This window comes from Bos indicus x Bos taurus, chromosome 8 (genome assembly GCF_003369695.1).
Source record: "Bos indicus x Bos taurus breed Angus x Brahman F1 hybrid chromosome 8, Bos_hybrid_MaternalHap_v2.0, whole genome shotgun sequence".
Taxonomy (NCBI): domain Eukaryota; kingdom Metazoa; phylum Chordata; class Mammalia; order Artiodactyla; family Bovidae; genus Bos; species Bos indicus x Bos taurus.
The window spans coordinates 35,661,064-35,683,811 of NC_040083.1; the positions used below are offsets into that span (position 1 = coordinate 35,661,064).

Here is a 22,748-nt window from a genome sequence, read left to right on the forward strand (position 1 = left end):
GATTGAACTGGAGACAAATTTGGTTAATTTACTAAAAATACTATATTTTTTTTCCCTATCTATAAGTGAAAGTGAATGAAATCGCTATGTCTGACACTTTATGACCCTATGGACTGAGCCCACCAGGCTCTTCTGTCCATGGAATTCTCCAAGCAAGAATACTGGAGTAGTTTACCATGCCCTTCTCCAAGGGATCTTCCCAATCCAGGGGTCGAACCCAGGCCTCCCACATTGAAAGCAGATTCTTTACCATTTAAGTTACCCAGGAAACCCTATCTATATTGTGGTCTTTTCTACCCAAGAATTAGAAAATAGCCTCTAAAAAACATAAAAAATAATTAAAATCAGCCTCAAGCTCCTTTTCACCTTCACTGTCGTTATTTAGAGGAAGGAAGAGAGATAGAGATATAAATATCCCAGTAGATAGGCCATGTAGCATGCTGACCCTAGGTTTCCTTCTGTATCCCCACTCAGTGATATTGCCTCCATTTCATAGCATAGCATTTATCTACTTAAATATATATCCTGGAAATTCTCAAAATTACTTATGTAGCTCAAACTTTCCTCAGAGTTCTAGAAACCTTTCTCCAACTTAACATTTCTATTTGGTTGTCTCGTGGGGTTTCACAAATAATATGGCCAAAATAGAACTCTTTTGTCCTCTTTCAGTATTAATATATTTTCATTTTTCAATATCTCAAGAAATGATAGCACCATACATCCAGTTGTTTGAGCCCATCATCCTTGCCCATCATCCTTGGTGCCTTTCTTTGCTTCTACCTTCACATCCAGTGCTTCAGAAAGCCTTTTCTTTGTACTTGCTAATGAATCAGTCCAGTATCCATTAGCTGCACTACCAATATATTAGTCTAAACCTCCTTACAGAATTCTATCTCCCCTTCCAATAACCATCTCCCCAAATGGGTCATCACACAGCAGCCAGACAATCTTTTAAACAAAAATTGAAATAACAGCAACCTCTATTAATCTTTCAGTGGGCTAACCATGCAGTTCATACCCTAGATAAAATACCTATTTCACATGATTCTAGTTGTTTTCTAAGAGCTTTATGAAGTTATACTTGTCATAAAATATACTGGAAATGTTAAACACAGCACACACTTTGATGAGTTTTGACATAGGTATATATCTGTGAAAGTGCTGCACTCAATATGCCAGCAAATTTGGAAAACTCAGCAGTGGTCACAGGACTGGAAAAGGTCAGTTTTCATTCCAATCCCAACGAATGGCAATGCCAAAGAATGCTCAAACTACCACACAATTGCACTCATCTCACATGCTAGTAAAGTAATGCTCAAAATTCTCCAAACAAGGCTTCAGCAATACATGAACCGTGAACTTCCAATGTTTAAGCTGGTTTTAGAAAAGGCAGAGGACCAGAGATCAAATTGCCAACATCCTCTGGATCATGGAAAAAGCAAGAGAGTTCCAGAAAAACATCTATTTCTGCTTTATTGACTATACAAAAGCCTTTGACTGTGTGGATCACAATAAACTGTGGAAAATTCTTCAAGAGATGGGAATACCAGACCACCTGACCTGCCTCTTGAGAAATCTATATGCAGGTCAGGAAGCAACAGTTAGAACTGGACATGGAACAACAGACTGGTTCCAAATAGGAAAAGGAGCATGTCAAAGCTGTATATTGTCACCTTGTTTATTTAACTTATATGCAGAGTACATCATGAGAAATGCTGGGCTAGAAGAAACACAAGCTGGAATCAAAATTGCTGGGAGAAATATCAATAACCTCAGATATGCAGATGACACCACCCTTATGGCAGAAAGTGAAGAGGAACTCAAAAGCCTCTTGATGAAAGTGAAAGTGGAGAGTGAAAAAGTTGGCTTAAAGCTCAACATTCAGAAAACTAAGATCATGGCATCTGGTCCTATCACTTCATGGGGAATAGATTGGGAAACAGTGGAAACAGTGGCTGACTTTATTTTGGGGGGGGCTCTAAAATCAATGCAGATGGTGATTGCAGTCATGAAATTAATGAAATAAATTCCACTCCTTGGAAGGAAAGTTATGACCAACCTAGACAGAATATTCAAAAGCAGAGACATTACTTTGCCAACAAAGGTTCATCTAGTCAAGGCTATGGTTTTTCCAGTGGTTATGTATGGGATGTGAGAGTTGGACTGTGAAGGAAGCTGAGCACCAAAGAATTGATGCTTTTGAACTGTGGTGCTGGAAAAGACTCTTGAGAGTCCCTTGGACTGCAAGGAGATCCAACAAGTCCATCCTAAAGGAGATCAGTCCTTGGTATTCATTGGAAGGACTGAAGATGAAGCTAAAACTCCACTATTTTGGCCACCTCATGCAAAGAGTTGACTCATTGGAAAACACCCTGATGCTGGGAGGGATTGGGGGCAAGAGGAGAAGGGGATGATATAGGATGAGATGGCTGGATGGCATCACTGAGTTGATGGACATGAGTTTGAGTGAACTCCAGGAGTTGGTGATGGACAGGGAGGCTGGTGTGCTGCGATTCATGGGGTCACAAAGAATCAGACATGACTGAGCAACTGAACTGAGCTAAACTGAACTGATATATCTGTAAAGCCATCATCACAAAATAACAAGATGTATGTTAACTTCAAAAGTGTATAACCTGTTTAATGCATCCCTCCTCTTTACCCATCCATGATAACTGAAAGTGAAAGTTGCTCAGTTGATTCCAACTCTTTGAGACCCCATGGACTATACAGTCCATGGAATTATCCAGGGTAGAATACTGGAGTGGGCAGCCGTTCCCTTCCCCAGGGGATCTTCCCAACCCAGGGATAGAACCTGCAATCTCCCACATTGCAAGTAGATTCTTTACCAAATGAGCTATCAGGGACACCTTTTATCCACCCATATCTACAGATAATCACTGATCAACTTTCCTTTCTAGAAATTTACAAGAATTGATTAATACTTTTCTTTTACCTAAGCCACTCACTGAGTCCAGGTTGATTTCCCTGGTTCCATTCTTACCAAAGGTTGGGGCCGGTGATGGGGAGGGTGTGGACGGGGGGAGCAAGTTTAACAACAATCATTGGGAAAATACCAACATGGTTGTCTAGTTTTCAAAATGGCTTATGAAATTTCTGAAACTCCTCAACACTTTTATGTACTTGAATCTTTATCAATCCTAATAAAAATGTTATTAATAATAAACTCTCGTCTCTATTTAGAAATTTAATGTGTTTCTTGGCCCAATTTTAAAATCTAGATTTGTCTCTCTCTTTTAACATTATCATCATGGTTTGGTAAATACTGTCTAGAGACCCTGTGATATTAGTGAAAGCAATTGAGTATGCTTTGTGTGTGTTTACCAAAGAACTAAATCTTAACAATGCAAGGAATTCCAAATAATGCAAATAATATTCCATTTATGGGAATTATTCATGGACTTTTCAATAGAGTTTTTTATTTAATAATATATGATGATTATATGTGTCATTTATTTCAGATTATATATAGTTTTGATTATATAGTATGTTCAATTAATATTCTAAAACTATAATTTCTCTTCTTAGAGTAATCACAGCATGTTTTACTTCTTGTTGCTTTAAAAGGTGGCTTTTAAATTGTTCTTTACAAAAATGAAAATGAAGGAAAATGCCAAAATACAACTAATTTCACTTCTTTTTGAAATTTGACATTTTCCACTAGCTAAGTAATGTAAGAACACACCACCTAAATGAGCAGTATTTTAATAGCATCAATTTCACAACATTTTAATTGTCACATTTCTCGTTCTTTTTAGGGAGACTTCTGGTTAACAGCCGTGGGATCTAAAGAACAAGTAAGATTTAAAGCATACTAGGTGTTGTTGTTTTTTTTCTGGTCCAGTTTTCACATTTTATTTGTTTATTACTTAATAGTATTTCTTTACTACTATAAGTTGTAACTTCTTAGAAAATTGTTAGCAATTTTATTCTGGAGCATGAGGAATAAAAGCGAACTTTCAACAGGTTCAGATTATTTGGAGGCTTTAAAAACCTACATGAATTTTCTGTGTATGGTAGGCAGATAGAAAGATATTACAGATGGAATTAAAGTCCAGGTCCAAAGTAATGGGCATGCTTTTATGCTGAGTGAATAGAAACCCTTCAAATGAAGTTTTGTAAAACATTTGTTTTTGTAATGTGTCTACTGGTGCAGTTGTCTTCTTCTTACTTGCCTACCAGGAGAATAGGTCACAGAATGATTCATTTGCTTCCCCAACCCTACCTCATGGAGAACCATGACTCAGAATCAGAGAGTTAGGGCAATGTGAGGTGCATCCTCCAAACTGGAATGGGATGTGTTGGGATGATGAAGGAAGGACCTTCGTTAATGGAGTAGAAAAGAGAACAGGTGAGATAAGAGACAAAAGGAAAGCAAATGAGGAAGGGGAAAATTGAAAACAATAATAGAGAAGAAAGCCAGATCACTGTACAAATAAAGAAAGTGAACAGCTAGATTACGTATACTTCATTGTCAATATTTGGAAGAAAGGAAAGAGAGGTAGAACAAACAGTAGATTGAAAACTGGAGAGAGGTAGAGACAGGGAATAAATAGGTTGTAATTGAGAAAAGGGGAGAGATAAAATAGTTAGTGACCAAAGAGGCAGAAAGTTCCTCTTTTAATTTTTGCTACTTCCTTGACAATTTAGTCAGTTGAAACTAGAACTTGAGTGGTTTAAAAAATAGAAACATTGAATACGTTTATCTATTTCAATGAAGAAGAAAAAATTCTAGTCGTTATTTGCTGTCTCTGAGCATCCTGCTTCATGCTCAATTTAAGCCATGCTCAAATGAAGAAAATGTTTCTTGATTCGTTTCAAGTTTATTATGAGTGTTCTAAACCTGATCTACTCTTGAAATCACTTGACTTCTAAAAAAGGGGAATCTCGTGCATTTAGACAGGTGAAATAAGTCATTAAAATGTGTTTCTAATCTACAGAAAGCATATGTTAAGCAATTCAAATTTATAGTCAGAAGAGTTCAAATTACTCCTGCATTCATGGACACAAAGCTCTAGATTCACCCTGTAGTTATCCTGTAATTGCTATTTGCAGGCAAAGGAAAAGTGAACGCAGTGCTGATCTCAATTGTAATGTACAGATTTACCAAGGAACCTTGGAGAATTGACAGTCTTTCTATCCCAAAGTGTAAATCAATAAATAAATCTATAAAAAAAAAAGTAAAAAAGATTCAATAACCTCCCTTTTATTGCTATAAAGACGTAAGTAAAAGTTCCTTTTTAGCAGCATTTTCACAATATTTTAATTGGGAAATATAACCTTGAGTTTATGGTTGTTGCTTGAGGTTCATTGTTGTTGTTGTTGTTTGGTGGCTATTATGTGTTAATCATTTATCATCATAATAAGATCTCTTAATTTGAAGTATCTTGGGGAAAATAATTTGTTTATTTATGATGTATATGTAAAGTTATCATTAATAGTCCATCATTCATTATTTTCCTAATTATAACATAGACTTTGATGTTGGTAGAGTAGAAAGTGCCTGTTGATTCTGACTCCAAACTACTGAGTAAAATCCCAACACCATCATTACGATCCACTTTGTCTCCTGAGGCCTTAATGTTTTAACGTTAAAAACAAGGACAGTACTGCCTACACACAGGATTGTGGTGGCATTTGAACAACTTATCAACCTGAAATTACTTGGGACTTGTCCAACATTAGTAGATGACATACCTGATGACACTTGGTTCCTGTCCTTGGTTCCCTAAAGGTTCCTGTCCAAAATCCCATGAGCCATACAAATGATTTTGCAAGGATTGTTGCATGTGTTTGTACTTGTGATTTGACTTTATCATCAAAAAAGTTGTTCTGGGGATAAATCAACCTACCATTTACAAAGCTTTAGTCATCCTCATGTCTCTATATCTGGAGTGCAGGCAAAGTCCTTTAGCATCATCAAAATGTTCACCTGCTTTCTGCTACTTTATGTTCCTCAATGGAAAAAAAATCTAGAACTCTCTCTCTCTCTCTCTTAATAGTGCTCGGCTAGGTGGTTTTACAAACATCTTCTCAGATAATCTTCACATCTGTCATGTAAAGAATATCTGATTGTCCCTTTTCCAGATGATTCTCAAAACAGCTGAATAACATGACTGAGGTCACCTCAATAGAAAGAGAAGGAACTGGAATTGGGACTAAGAACTCTGCCCACAGTTTGTGTACATTGCAAAACACCCTAGTACCTTCCTTAGTGAAATATAGTAAATTTATTACGAATATTCATAGAAGTACTATCACAGTGATTTTATCCATATTTGTGTAAAGAAAGCATTAATGAAAAAGACGAGGGGAAGCAAAAGTGATTGCTTGTTCCAAAAGAGGATGAGGACTGCTGGAAGATAAATAGTAAGACAGTCTCAGTAACTCAGTCCTGTGCCTTGAACAAGCTCTATGAGGAGGCATCAGTCAGCATTTTGAAAAAGTGCTTCCTACTTAGTTGACAGCAGAGTGAACCTGAAGTCCTCCCACATGTACCTTTAAGAGCCAATTCATCTGCATTCCTCTGAAAGTTTAGCAGAGAGAAACTTTATTTTCTAATTGTTGGCATTCTTCTTCTTAACAAAACCCCAAAGATTCTCTTTTCTGACTCTGCTTTTGGCTGATGGTGTGAAGTGTGTGGTTTTTCTGAGTTGATCTAGGTATACGTGTTGAAGTCAGGAAAGAAAATAATTATTATATAAATGCACATTGAACAATCCCTTTGAGAGACTAGCCTCTTGAACATCATTAAGAAAAAAAGAAGCTGTTAGAAAAAAAATAAAATTGAAGTTCCTGCATGATTAGTCAATTAATTTTTAAAATAATTGCTTCTAATTAACTTCATTAAAATAAACCTGTTTTATTCTTTTGTTAGAAAAATTCTCCTAGATTATTAAACGAAGTCAACAAACACTTCTCTTTCTGGTCCTTCACACACATACATTCACAAGCACAGATATACATACAAACACACACAAGTGCACACATACTATGACAAAAATTTCCCACCTTCCAATGAAATATTCTGTATTATCTGTTTGGTAGAATGTATAATGTTGAAAAAGTGATTATTGGAGAAGAGTTGAAATGATTGAGCCTTAAATATGTTATGACATTTTGAAACTTCAATCTACGCCTATCTAAACGCTGTGTTTTAAGTAGTCATCATCTTGTTTCATAAATGACGGCTCCCTGTGTTTAGAAATACGCTTTCATTGTGCTGATATCACAGCTCAGATTTCTCTTTCCTCAGATTGTCTCCAGTGTAAACATGCTGCTTGATAAAGATGACAGGGAACTTAACTTGATTGCTAGGCAACTGTGTTCTTATTACCATAGATAAACACACTTACTTCCTCTTTGGTGTTCTCCTGGTAAGGAATTTCTGGAAGGAGCCTAATGCTTTCTTTTAGATAGATTATTATCTCGTCCTTTCTAAGTAATCACATAGGTATCCTTTATTCTTTTGGATTTAATGCAAGGAAAAGTTCAGAGGCAAATGGTGAGGTATTAGATGGTGTGTATCAAGGCATGATGAGAAACAGGGATGTTGTTATTAGGAAACATTTTGAGTACATGAGACAGAATCTAAATTATTCCACAGAAGCATGTTTCCATCTAGATTCTGAAAACTAAGTGTTATCTTGGGATCATGGGGGAGTTTTCTTCACAATATCAACATCGTTCATGAAATTCAAATAAATGCTTCCAGAATGAAATGAGATAATAGCAATGGACCAAACAGTTGTTCATTTTACATGACAGTTGTTTATTTACATTTTACATAATAATCTACCCAAATAATCTACCTCTTTATTTCCAAGGAGAGTTATTGTTCCTCTGTGAGTCTTACATAGAGCTTACAGTTTAACACCACTATTGATTAAACATGGTTTGTTACCAAACATAGACGTGAGTGAGGATCCTTTCATATCTGAAGACTGTTATTAGTTCTGTTTTGTGAGTGATTGCTTTTTTGCTATCATCAATGATCAATGATAGAATACAACGATGATGGTGTAGATGCTGTAGAAAAACTGTTCATTATCCACAGCAACTACTGATTATGAGGATCCGAAGGCATCAAGAGGGCAAAAGTGCAGCAGCCAAGAGGAATTCAAGTCAAAGGGAACTCTCGGAATGCAGTCTCATAGTCAGGCTGGTTAAACTATAAGATGCAAAAGGATTCATGTGACCCAGGAACCCCAGGGCTGCACTAACCCCCTAGAGGGACTGAATGTCCTTTTGTGAAGGAAGAGTTGAATTAGTGGGACCAGGATAGTGGAACTAATGCTGACAACAGCAATTTCACTACCACTATGAAAAAGCAAAGTATACAGCCCCCGAGTGTCTGTTACACCTAGGAATTCCCTGAATTTTGATGTCAGTTTGACTATCTGGCTCAGAGCAAAGTTGGTCCTGTCTGCAGTGCCCATCGGAGAAGGCAATGGCACCCCACTCCAGTACTCTTGCTTGGAAAATCCCATGGACGGAGGAGCCTGGTAGGCTGCAATCCATGGGGTCGCTAAGAGTCAGACACGACTGAGCGACTTCACTTTCACCTTTCACTTTCATGCATTGGAGAAGGAAAGGGCAACCCATTCTGGTGTTCTTGCCTGGAGAATCCCAGGGATGGCTGAGCCTGGTGGGCTGCTGTCTATGGGGTCGCACAGAGTCGGACACGACTGAAGCGACTTAGCAGCAGCAGCAGCGCCCATATATTTGTAACCGTGCAAGTGCTAATACTCGAAGTTTCCATATTCTCTTAGAGCCACATATTTATATCTGGATAAAAATCAGTATCCAAAAAGGCTATTTCAGAATAGTGAATGAACTGGCCTCTGGTGCCACTGACAATGCAGTAGGGAAAGGAAGAGGGAAGGAAAAATAAATAAATAAAAATACCACTATTGACTAAACATGGTTTGGTACCAAACATAGACATGAGTGAAGATCCTTTCATATCTGAAGACTGTTATTAGTTCTGTTTTGTGAGTGATTGCTTTTTTGCTATCATCAATGATCAATGATAGAACACAACAAAGATGGTGTAGCACTAAGGGGTACGCCTGTGGCACATTTATTTTCCCCATCACCTTGAAAGTGGTTTCCAAGATTAATTCTAGTGTCAGTGGCTCCATATATTAATTGTTACTGCAGAAGCTCTTTATAGTATGTCAGAGTTTAGCCACTCCTGTGTTACTTTGATGCAAAGTCCCTAAAGCCTCAGAAATCAAAAGCAAACAAGCATAAGACCTGGCAAAAGTTTTCAAATATCATTGCATGATTTTTTAAAAAATTAACATCTGTACTATCTACATCCTTATCTTTAACTCTTTTTCTTTCTGCCATTGTTAGTATGACTAGTTGCATTTATCTATTCTGTTCAAGATATTCATATACTCAGAAATCTTTGTTGAAAAACTTAATCTAGTGGACAACTTTCTGATATAGATTTGATGTAGATATTTGACAATATAGGCTAGTGGATTGTGAATGCAAAGGCAGATGACAGTAATCCATTCAACAGCACATAACCTAAAAATGGAACCATATAGATGATATTCACATGGACCCTGAGAAAGACAAGTCACAGGGTTTCTTTAAGCACCACTGAGTTTTGTGTAATTTTATGAAGTTTTGCTCTTCTACCTGATGTTATAGGATGCAAGGGCAAGGATATATACCATCAGAGATAACGGTGATCCTTTCTCCTAGGTTGCAGAATGGCTAAAATACATGCATATGCCATTACACTTTAACTGATAGAGCTCGATAAAAATTTTAGTATTATTTCATAAATCTACTTTGTTCTCTTATCCACTTAAAGCAAACAGTCATTTGACATTGTAAATAGTTTCCCTGTATCTGTGTGTGAAAGTAAAGCATCTTACCTAACATAACTTCCTTGAATGCATGAATGTATCATTTTTGTAATCTTCTCAAGTACTGTGAATAATGCTTGGCTCATGGTCCTTACTCAGTATGTACTGGACAGGTGTTTCAGTTTTCTATGCTGTATAACAAATTACCACACATTCAGTGGCTTTAAAATAACATTTATTATCTCACAGTCTCTATGGGTAGGTGGCTCCTCTGCAAGGATGCAGTCAATATGTCAGCAAGGGCTTAGTTCTCACCTGGAGGCTAAACTGGTGATGGATCCACTTCCAAGTTCACTCAAGTTGTTGGCAGAGTGTACTTCCTTGTTACTGTTAAAATGAGGGCTTAAGCTTCTTGATGCTTGTTGTCTGGAGGTTTTGCTCAGCTCCAAGAGGCTGCCTGAAGCTCACTGCCTAAAGGCCCTGTCCAGAGCCTTCTCACCACAGGACACTTTGCGTCCTTAAAGCCGGCAAGGTAGAAGGAGACCCCCTACAACCAAGAGCAGGATGAAGTTTTATATAATAGAGCATAATCAAGGTGGTGAAATCCTATCTCCTTTGCTAAGCTCTATTGGTTAGAAGGAAGTCACAGGTCCTGTCCACACTCAAGAGGACAGGATTATACAAGAGCATAGACACCAGGAGGAAGAGGCCCTGGGGACCACTTTAAAGCCTGTTTGCCAAGTAGGTATCATCATTAAGACTAGTATCAGAGAAACCTTGATTCTCAAATTTGAACAAGAATTTAAAATCACGTTAGAGAAAAAAAACATGTTTGGTTACTGAAGAAAATGTAAAATAGCTGTTAAAGTAGCTGCAGAGTTGTCACTACACTTGATTTACAAAGGCAGCATATCCACAGCATCCCCAATTGTAAGAGGCTAAATCTTCAGGGAATAGAAACATATTCTTTGCTTACTTTGACAATGAGTAGTGTGTGAGCCTCTTTCCTTTCTGAGTACGTTCTGAGTTTCAGGGCTTTGAATAACACAGCTTGTTCTTAATGTACACCTCACTGTCTACTATTGTTTGGCCTATAATAACCACAGAGGTTATTATATACTATGTAATTACAGGCTGCAGTTACTAAGCATTCTACCATCTATTTACCCATAGGTCTGTTTTCTCACATAAGCACTTAATTCTATAATATTAAAATCAAAAGCTCCGAGCTTACTGGTCTTCCAGAATATGAGAATAATAGTTGAATTGTAAGTCATTCCCCCAGGGAACAATGTACTGGGACATGTGGGACCATGTAACCTTGGAGCATATACATCTGGTGATCTCTATAAAGCTCCCCAAATTTATATCTTCCCAGAATTCAAAAACATACACTTTCTGAGGGCCCCCGCAGACCATAATTGCCACTTTCTACTTAAGAAAAGCAGTCGCTAAGGTAACCAGGATACACATTCCATAGCAATCTACATCTCGGGCAATCTAACTTACAAGCGTGCTACATATGAACCCTAATGCAAAAGGGAAGTTTTCCATGCTAAAATAATCAACATAGACCATTGAAATTTAAAAATAATTGTCTTATCCATATTAAGTCTTGGGGATACACTTTGCACCTGTTGCGTAGTACACATGTGACATTTTCAGTCCACCTCTAATCCTTGTCACATATAACAGTGATCATGTCACAGTCCAGGGTATATATATCAGTCAGGATCCTTTCAGAAAACTGATGGCACACTTTAAAAAGTTTGAAGAGCCTTTAATAAAGTGACTTTTATGGAGGGATAATTAGGGTTAAAGGGTAGTGAAGTATCCCAGGCTATATAACTAACTAGTTACAGTTATATTAAGCCACATATAGTCTTAATAGAACATAAGGTTATAAAAGCCAGAGAGACCTGTATTATTAAAGACAGCCAACCAACAAGACCCTGACTAAGTTAAGAAAACAAACAAACAAAAAGCATATGACAATACATGTCCTGGCAGGTAGAGAACAAGGAAAATAAATACCATGACTCCTCATTTCTTTTACCTTCTAATATTCTGCTGATGCCTCACACTGAACCAATAAGAGACTGAAAGGCAGGAGGGCCAGGTTGATGCCATCCTTAAATGTTAACCTCATGAAGCAGGGGTAAAAGGCTGAAGAATGGATCAGGAGGGACAAACAGGGATTATCCTATAGCATGGCATGTGCATCAGAACACAAAAAGAGCTGTAGATAATTTTGTCCCCACCCACCCACCTTTTTTTTTTAATTCTAGCTTTTGTTCATCGTCTGATTTCTAACAGTCTCTTCCTTTTATGCCTGGGAATATTGACCAAAGATATATTGAATCCATTGCTTATTTCCTAGGAACCAGAGCAATGATATATTTCATTTACTCATATTCTGACCTCTTTTCAGAAGTCATAGAGCTTTTAGAAAGGATTGTTGAACTACTGAATGTTCTTCTAACCATTCATAACTGGAGTTTCTCCTGAGGCAGTTCCTAGTAATTTTCATTTTTCTATAAGCTGGCCAACTTTAAAACAACTCATTCCCACCACATAGTTTTAAAGTCTGCCCTGGCTACTCTTCATGCAGAGGGAAAAAATAAATAAATAAAAAATAATAAAAAACAGAAAAACAAAAACTTCAGTTTAGATTTGAGATAGAATTAAAAATGGCACATACAGTTCAGAATGAAATCTTCCAGTTTTACCAGTGAAGAGGCAAATATCTACTGTATCTATTGACAAATTATATTAACTCTAATCTTAATATTTATTTGACTTGTTTTTTACTTCTAAGCACTCACACAAATTTTTACATCATGTTTTTCTCCATGCCAACTGATTTAGCCTTCATAAAAACTTTTGCCCTTCCAGTTTTAAATTAAAAGTTACCATATAAATGTGTAGATCATTTAGACATTAATGTTTGGACTGTAACAACTATGCAACCCAAAATTTTGATACTGTTAGGTTTAAGTTTAGCCTTTGTATGTCTTAGCACAAGTCAAGTTTTATTAATTCTCAATTTCCTCATTTGTTAAATAGATATTTCTGGTATTCTTTTGTTGTTAGTTTTGATAATGTGCGTTTAAATAGTGTTTTGTAGATGTCAAGCAAACTATTGAGGATAATGGGAAAAAATACAAAATTGATATTAGGTGAATGGGAGAATTATTTGTACTTCTATAGAGAGGTCTACTAGATTTATAGTATATGAACAAGGCAATGGCACCCCACTCCAGTACTCTTGCCTGGAAAATCCCATGGATGGAGGAGCCTGGAAGGCTGTGGTCCATGGGGTCGCTGAGGGTCGGACACAACTGAGCGACTTCACTTTCACTTTTCACTTTCCTGCATTGGAGAAGGAAATGGCAACCCACTCCAGTGTTCTTGCCTGGAGAATCCCAGGGACAGGGGAGCCTGGTGGGCTGTTGTCTATGGGGTCACACAGAGTTGGATATAACTAAAGTGACTTAGCAGCAGATCTTGATTTCATGTTTCTTGTTTTTGTTTTAAATTTTGAATACATGGATTTATTCTAATGCAATATGCCAGAACCTACTTTGGTTCCTCCTTTAATTATAAGTATGTAATTGAAGATTTTTCTCTTTCAGCACAATGTCATAAAATTTATCTTAAGCAAAATTGTTCTTATCCTTTATCTGACATGATACTTACTCCATTATTATTATAGTAAAAGGAAGGAAAAAAATAAGACTGTATGTAATTCTTCAGAACATAGTTGTATTAATATAGTGTTTTTTTTTTAATTCTATAACTACCCATTCCCAGTATATGATTAATGAGACTAGTTAATACTCTTGGCAAAATTTCAAAAACATGTTAAACAGTGGTTGAAATATTTTAACCCAGAATTTCACCATTCGATTTCATTATGTTTCCTTTTCCTCACCAACACCAGAGACCAATGATATAAAAGCTTTGTACCTTCCCTTTTTCCTTAGAACTGCCAGGGCAGAGACTCTGGAAGCACTCCTACTCATAGAATGGGAAAAGTATGGGTCATTTGACAGATTATTGTGAACTGTGGCTTTCTGAGCTAGCGCACAGGATAGGTAGAAACCCAAAATGTTTAAAAATATTAAAGATACCTTCTTGTGCTGCTGCTGCTGCTGCTGCTAAGTCGCTTCAGTCGTGTCTGACTCTGTGCGACCCCATAGATGGCAGCCCACCAGACTCCCCAGTCCCTGGGATTCTCCAGGCAAGAACACTGGAGTGGGTTGCCATTTCCTTCTCCAATGCATGAAAGTGGAAAGTGAAAGTGAAGTCGCTCAGTGGTGTCCGACTCTTAGCAACCCCATGGACTGCAGCCTACCAGGCTCCTCTGTCCATGGGATTTTCCAGGCAAGAGTACTACCTTGTCTTATTATCAGTTTTTTCATACATTTTTCCTCAAGATTTTTTAAAATCCTGATTTTTAACTGATGCTTGTTTTCCATTTTTAAGTGACTTTAATTAGCCTCATTTTCCATGACTTTGGTTACAAAATTTTATCCAGGGGGCAATAAGAATGTAATGGCTTTCCCAGGAAAGATAGTCTCTACTCTTCTATAAGAAGGATCATCCATGCTTATACACTTGGGTACCATCGTTTGAATAGATTTGTCTCTGTGGAGCAAAGACTTGATTTCTATCTATAATTATTTTTATTCTGCTAAAATTATGGTTACAAATTACATATTATTGTATATCTCATTCCTGCTTAGACACACACTTTCTACAAAGAATATAAGGCTTTTCACGAACTGATTCCTTTCTCTTTGTCTAGCTTTATCTTTCTACCTTACTTTCACTTCCAGGTGTCCTGTGCTTTAGCACTACTAAACTTATCATATTGCTGCCAGAAAAACTGGCTTCTTCTATGGTACACTGACTTATATATGTATCACCTTCAGTTAAACCCATGGCATTCTAACTTCTAATAGCCCTGAAGTCTCTCAGTCATGTCCAACTCTTTGCAACCCCATGGACTGTAGCCTATCACGCTCATCCATCCATGGGATTTTCCAGGCAAGAGTGCTGGAGTGGATTGCCATTTCCTTCTCCAGGGGATCTTCCTGACCCAGGAATCGAACCCGGGTCTTCCGCATTGCAGGCAGATGCTTTACCATCTGAGCCACCAGGGAAGCCCTCTAATAGCCCTACTAATAGCCCTCTAATAGCCTTCTATATTAATGATACATTTAAATGCCTGTACTTCCCAAATGTTGGAGAACAATTTGAAAGTAGAGATATCATTTCATTCTTCTTTGTATCGCCATTGGGGTATCTAGTATACAGTAGGGTTCAAAACTTGTTTATAAATAAGTAAATTGTATCACAGACAATTAGAAGAATGCTTCTGAATGAGCTGCAATAATGTACTGACATTTTAACAAGCAAACAGAATCAACCTAAAAATTTGTATCATAGTCACAATTGTTTATGTAGAAAAGTGAGTGAAAATTTGGTTAATTGATAGGAATTGTACTTTTTTGTTTCTGGTTTGAAATCAGATAGGTTTCTGGTCTGATCTCTAACTATGAATAGTTTTCTAGGACAGCTGCTGCTAATGACAAGAAGGAAAGAGCCTTATAATGCAACATTATGCTTCACTGTTGTAACAGAGACAAAAATTACTCTTTGTCAATTTAATCATAACTTGTATTTTGAACTTTTGGAAATATAATTAGTAAATATAAAACAATATAAATGCCATATTGATTTAATGTCACTATTATAGCCAGTATCAGTCAAAAGGAATCCATAAGGATCCTTAGGCATACCACATACTCATTGTATTTATTGTTAAGTTTGTTTCCAATTTAAAACTTGGAATTAGTTTCCCTACTTAAATCACAGTTATAAACTCACTATTCAGGTCCAAGCTGAGGCCTTAAAAGTCTAGTTGATCGTATTTTTTTTCTAATTTCTATTGGACTATATCTGCCTTACAATGTAGTGTCAGTTTCTATTACTGCAAAGTAAATTAGCTATATGGATACCCAACAGCCGTGAGTTGTGGGCAGTGAGGGGATGCTGTGCTAGCAGACTTGAACCACATTGTATATTTGCTATATTTTCTACTTCTAAGTGATAAGGTTGTGTTCTCCAAGTAACATTCTTATAAATATGATCTTAAACTAAATTTGATATATTATTAATTCAGTAAAATACTAAATGAGTACAGAAAAAAAATATGTATATGTCACACACTCAGTATACATACCTCTACACACATAAACACAGTGTATTTACAGCATCTTTTCACCCAGTCAAGAAAATATAGAGTTTAATATGTGAAAAATAGTTTTTAAAAAATTCAAGAAAATGAAATTTTTAAAAATAAAATAATAAAACAGGTAATTGTAGGAAAAAAGGAAAGTTTAAGTAGAAGAGCTTATTTTTGTATTTGTTCCCTGTAAATTCTTTGTTCATTCATATATTAGAAAAATTATTATTTAAGTACTTTTTGCAAAGAAGAATGTTTAAATTACGTGAATTGGTAAAGACTGTATCTCACTGGGTAGAAATGAAGTCATCATTTCCTAAAACAACTCAGCTTTCATGTTAAGTATTTCCCAGTCCACACCTTAATATCATATAGCTAATAAAACTATCCCATCTTTTATTCTTTTGTTTCTCATTTGAATTTATTCTTATATTCCATTATATAACATATCAAGAAACATTTCTGTCTGGGTGGTATTATGGTATAAGGAATTAATTAGGATGCTAAATCTCAAAATAATACACATCATATGATTAACAGGTGTTTAAATATAGTCTACATTCTTCAGGTAAAACATGGCAAATGGAATTAAAAGTCTGTCTCTGCTGCCTTAAAAAACACCTCTAAGATAAGAGTTTAAAATTTTAAAAACACAATAATACAAACAAATTTAATAGTAGAGGGATACAAATTATCAAAAGATGTCAAAGAGTTCTGGAAGATGCAAAGTAGAGATTTAGCAAAGTAGGTAAATCTGAAACCTAGTGCCAGTAGCTTAGATAACTGTGACATGTGTCAACTCACCCACCCACCACTCTCAAAGCCTGGAAAGCCTCAGGCAGGACTTGTAGTTATCAAGTACGTAGGAGTAACAGAAGGTGCTTGACACTGAAAATAAGAGGATTGTTTCAAAACAATAAGATTGTCTCTAGGATGTGCTAGATCACCAAATTCTTTCCTGTCTTTGTATATAGCTAGGAGAGTAGGAGACCAGAGGTATAAAACATTAGAGAAATTGGATTAGAGATTAAGGCTATCAAAACAAAGAAGGCTAGAGATGAAGCACTGTTCAGAAATCATGAAAAAAAAAAAAAAAAAACTCAAATATCCTTCCTGGACACCAACTCCCTACTCCTAAGATATCAGAACAATGAATAAAATTGGACTGTCCTTTTGATAAACTTAATTGTCCTTGAGAAAATAACATATAATATGCAGGAATTCTTATCCCAGAGTCAAGCTGTCTCATTCAGCATTAACCTTTTGTCAAACCTTGACCCGTACACACTAACACAGAATTTCCATAAGATCTTCTTAAGGCACCACTCAGATAGTCAAAGATGGCCAATATATAAGGAACAGTTTCAGTGTAAAAGAGAACAAAACAAATAAAGGTGCAAATCATAAAAAGAACAGAGAAAAAATTTTAATCTCAGATATTTAAAATTTTATAGTAGATATATACATAAATACAAAAGGAGAGATGGATGATGAAATTGAGAAAACAGGAGCGAAAAGGACTAGTAATGATCAAAAGTATTTTAATGACAGAATTAATTGCAGATATCCAACTTCTGTCTAATATCACTTTCACAAAGTGAGACCATAACTAAGGAATGAAAATAATGACTAAGGAATGAAAATAGCAAAGATATAACAAAAAAAAAATGCTGAATAATGAAAGAACTTGATTCTCAGATTGAAAAAAGTTCAGTTACTTCTTAACATATTGTGTTTTCAAAGAAGGCTTACTATGAGGCATGTTGGGGAAATTATGGTATAACCAAGTTAAAGATGTGAAACCCACAAAATGTAGACAGCAGAAAGGGTGATGGTGATCACAGCTCACATACCAAGAAAGGGAATAAAAATGGCACTTCAATTTTTTAAACAATATTGAATAGTTGGATGCTAAATGACAGGAAACCTTCAAACTTCTAGGGTATAAAATTTTCCCAATTTACAGTTTTATATCCATCCAAACTATCAATAAAATGTGAAGCTATAATAAAGCCAATTTCAGATAGGCAAAATAGTTTAAGAATTATGTTCCATCTACTTGTTCAGAAGATACAACTGGAGAGTATACTTAAGAAACAAATGAGAGTAAATCACATGAAAAAAAAAAAATGTTCCAAGAAACAAGAAACCAGACACAGAGGTGAAGAAAAAAGAGGTAAAGGGAAGCCCCAAGAAAATAGCATATAGAGCAACAGACTCATCTTGGAGTAGGCAGGTAAAAGCATGAAGACATCCAAGAAGGGATTGGAATTGATGGAAAGTTTCCGGTCATTTCTGAGTTTTTAGAAAGAAATATTAACAGGCTTGCGTTAGATCTATTAAACCTCTTAAGTAAGACAAAAGTAGCGTGAAGCACATAAAAAAACTAAATAAAAAATTTTAAAGCAGTCAGGGATGTACTGAAGGAATATACATTTGTATAATACTATAAAGATAAATGCTGTATGATATCATTTATATGTGGAATCTAAAAAATAGGACAAACTTGTAAAAGTAACAATAAGGAAATAGACTCACATATATAGAGAACAGGCTAGTGGTTCCTGCTGAGGAGAGGCAAGAGGGAGGGACAAGACAGGGGTAGAAGATCAAGAGGTACAAACTATTTTGTGTAAAATAAGTTTCAAAGATACATTGCATAACAGGGCGTAGAGCCAATACTTTATAAAAATTGTGATTCACTACATTGTACACCTGTAACATGTAATATTGGACATCAACTATATCTCCATAACAAAATTATTCAGGGATTTTTTTACTGAAGGAATATGCATTTGTATAATACACACATTATTTTCCCATAGAATTTATTATTTGCAGAGTCTTCAGGGATGAAGAGATTATCCTCTCCCTGTTCTTCCTTCACTCTGAGCTTTCTTTGGAACTGCCGGAAAACACAATAATTTGGCATGGAAAACAAAAACAAGTGGTTGAGGGTGGAAGTGAAAGTCACTCAGTTGTGTCCAACTCTGTGACCCCATGGACTATACAGTCCATGGAATTCTCCAGGCCAGCGTACTGGAGTGGGTAGGCTTTCCCTTCTCCAGAGGATCTTCCCAACCCAGGAATTGAACCCCAGTCTCCTGCATTGCACAGATTCTCTATCAACTGACTATCAGGGAAGCCCTGAGGGTGAAAGGGTAGAGCTGAAAGACCTATTAGAACTAAATTTTTGTATTTTCCTAAGACCTCATACCATAAATTTCTGTGTATACCTTTACTTACAATCGTATCCATGGTTTGAAATGAAAATTAATTTATCTTTCCATTTCTCTTTTTCTTAATGTATGTAAACACAGTTCTTAATTTTATGCTTTAAAACAACCTTGAAATCAGAAGAGTTAATATAAGATGAACTTACTTTTTTTCTATGAATACATATAATTAAAGGTTACAAGCAGTCAGCTTCTTCTACCTCAACTTACCATAGGCTGCAGTAGAGAAAAAGGAGGCTATTAAGTTTACATGTCGTGTCTACTTTGACTTCACTGCAGTAAATGTAAATATATCCCAGCAATCTTTCAAACAGTCATTTCTCTTTTTTCCTCATAGACACATACTGCTGCATTAAATAAGGTTTTTCTACTCTTAAAAAGAAAAGAATAGGAAAAAATCTACCAGATCCTTTAAATGCCAATTAATTGTACCATTGATTCCTTAAAATAAAATGTGATTTTTTTTCCTTAAATATCAGGAATATGAATTTAAATATGATTAATGCTTCTTAAAATTAATGATTAGACCAGCAGGTAGATGCTTCCTTAATATCTTTCCCCAAATTTAGAGTGAAAATAACAGGTAGATTATGTGAATAAATATGGTAATTGAAGCCCAATGGGATTGCAAATTTAGAGTTCAATTTCCATTTTAACAAGAAAAAAACACTTACAGATAGAACTCTGGGGATCAGTGCCTCTTCAGAATAACGTTAGCCTTTCCAAATTTAAGTCATAAAAGCAAGGGAATTAACTCCTCCTTTGTCTATTCCCCAACATAGAGTTCCCTTTTTAAAGGATATGCTTTGTTCATGCTTGAGAATAAGAATGACAAGAAAAATAAGAACAAGAAGAGAGGACAAAGAAGAAAAGTCAAATTTATAAATTATTCATCACTATATTTGCTCTCATAGCCTTACCATTTTAGGAGGACCTGGAATGATCGATTCAGACTTTAATGTTAATAATCATAGTATAGCACCAATTGGATACACCTCCAATTTTTTTTTTTGACAGCTAAATTCATGTGCTTCAGACGAGAAAGTAAAAGAAGTCTTCATTGAATCAATTGCACTATGCTTCATTCTAAACCAGACAGCAGACAGCTTATGGTTCATTGATGCATTTTGCTCTATGGAGATTAAAAGTTATTTAATTTACAGAGAAGAAAAAAAAATCTAGGTTATTCAGAGAAAAGCACCCAAAATTCTCTAATAAAGGAAATTCCAGAGCCCTATATTTTCCAGATAATCATTGAATGTGTTTATTTTTCTACAGCAAGGACTATAGCTTAGTGAAGCTAGTTAACTCTTCTAGAATAGTAGCCCAGCCACTGAACAATGAGAGGTATGAATTTGTCTTCCAGACATACCCAATTATGCTAAGAAATCTTGATTTGCTCCTCTGAGAAGAAAAGGTATCTCTCATTTAAGAAAGTCGCGGTTATAGCTAGTGAAGCTTACTAAAATGTATTAGAGAATAATGAAGTGAACTTTATTGAAAGGTACCCTTGGGAGCAATCCCATCATCCTCCACAGCTGAGAACAGCAAAATCGTCTACTAGCCTTTCTTAGCTTCATACAGAATGACTTTTCATGAAAAGGATTGGCAGAATGTAATTGCAGTCACCTTTTTAACTCATCTATTAATGTTGGGTGGTTCACTTGGAAACAAATAAATTTCATACATACTTATTTTGTTAATCCATTATTTTAGGCATGCTATTCTTTTCTCACATATGAGAATTATCATCATCAAGTAGATATTATTCATCAAGCATCTAATAAATGCCATTCACCATGCTACTTTCATTCACACATGCTGTTTTTGTTCCCACAACAGCCAGGCAAAGTAGATGCTATTTTATCCCCAATTAGCAGAGGAAGAAATTGTAACTCATACCGAATTTTCTATTTCTTCTCTATCATTGAAAATGTCTAGTAATGAACTAAGCAGATAGACAGTGATCCATCCATATTGTTGGCTAACTTATTACTAGTGCCTCCTAGTTTGTTGAATTTGCTTCCATTTCAGCTGGTGCAAACAGACTGTAGCCATAACAAAACTATGTAGATCTTTCTTCCTGAAGGTCCACTCAAAATATATACGCTGGAGGACATAAAGAGAGTGTGGTTAATGAAGGGATAGATGATTCCAGCAAATGATGCTGTGGTCTGTAACGAGTTTAACACCTGGCAGATAATGCAAATGGCACTGAAAATTAGCTCATTTTTGGCTTCCCCATGCACTGTTCAGTTGAATAAAATGTGCATTGAAAAGAAGTCCAATTTTTTTTTTTTTGTATACACATGTTTTAAATCTGAGCAATAGCTCAGTTCAGTGAATTTATTTAGAGTAATTTAATTAACTTGTTCCTCTCTTCTTGCTCCAACAGGAGATGAGTTTTACAGGTTCCAGGGAGGTTTGATTTTCACCCCTACTTGTTACTGGGCAGTTTTGCCTTCAGCCTTCTAATTTGCAACATGGTTATTTTCATCCAAGCATAAATTTCTTTCCTCTTTGGCACTTTTTCACCTTTTAAAAATGAGAATGATCCATATGGCTAAAGAATGTCAGGAAAGGAAACATTTGGGAAGAATTATATGGGATGCAGTCATTCCGGATCTTGATCATCTTATCCAGGAAAAGCCAAGTAAAAGAACAGCTATAGATGGTTATGTGCCAAAAGTTTAGAATTCCAGAGTGTTTAGAGCAGATAGGTGACTTTAAATTACTATTTATAAAGCACCAACAAGACTCATGTGAGATGCTTGAAATGTATGAGGAAGACGAGGATATGTTTTTCATTTTATATGATAATTCATTTAAAATATTTCAGGTATAGCCTAGAGATATTTTAAAGCCTGGGGTGGAATATTCTTAAACTTTAAAATGGATTAAGATACTATGGGTGTTTCCTAAATTATAGATTACAAATAATATTGAATGCTAAAACATAATAATTTAGAGAGTTTAGGTTGACGATAGCAGTTTACCTTAAATTCTTTTAAAGAAAAATACTGTCATGTGTAAGAGTCCATAAGGGAACAGACAGATTTCTCTAAAGTATAAAGTGCGTGTACATTCCATCTTGGTCTTTGCAGCACGTGCTTTATGGTGGTGGGGTGGAGTCATTCCAGGGATTGGTTCTTTTAGGGGTGCCATGGCCAGGAAGTGCATGACTTATTTGAAAGGTAACAAATTCACCTGAAAGTTTTTACTGATACATTTTCATGTCCCTAAATGTTATAATGTTATCAAGCATTCAGAAAATGTGATTTTTTTAAAAAAATTACTTATAAAGATAAATCTTTAGTAAGAAAGATAAAGCAGAACAGCTTTTTGCCAGGTATCACAGGCCAGTTTAACAAATTATGGTCATTAAGGAGATATTGCTTAAAAAAAAAAAAA

The 22,748-nt window shown here is 35.8% G+C and overlaps 1 protein-coding gene across 42 annotated transcripts in view; it reads left to right on the top strand.

Moving 5' to 3' along the window:
- Positions 1–22,748, top strand: part of PTPRD (protein tyrosine phosphatase, receptor type D) — a 2,534,232-nt gene that overhangs the window by 1,793,145 nt on the left and 718,339 nt on the right. For all 42 annotated transcript variants that reach the window (XM_027549289.1, XM_027549255.1, XM_027549273.1 and 39 more), the window contains exon 10: positions 3,780–3,818. The gene's annotated coding sequence lies outside the window, so the exon portion shown is untranslated. The remainder of the gene's footprint in view (positions 1–3,779; positions 3,819–22,748) is intronic.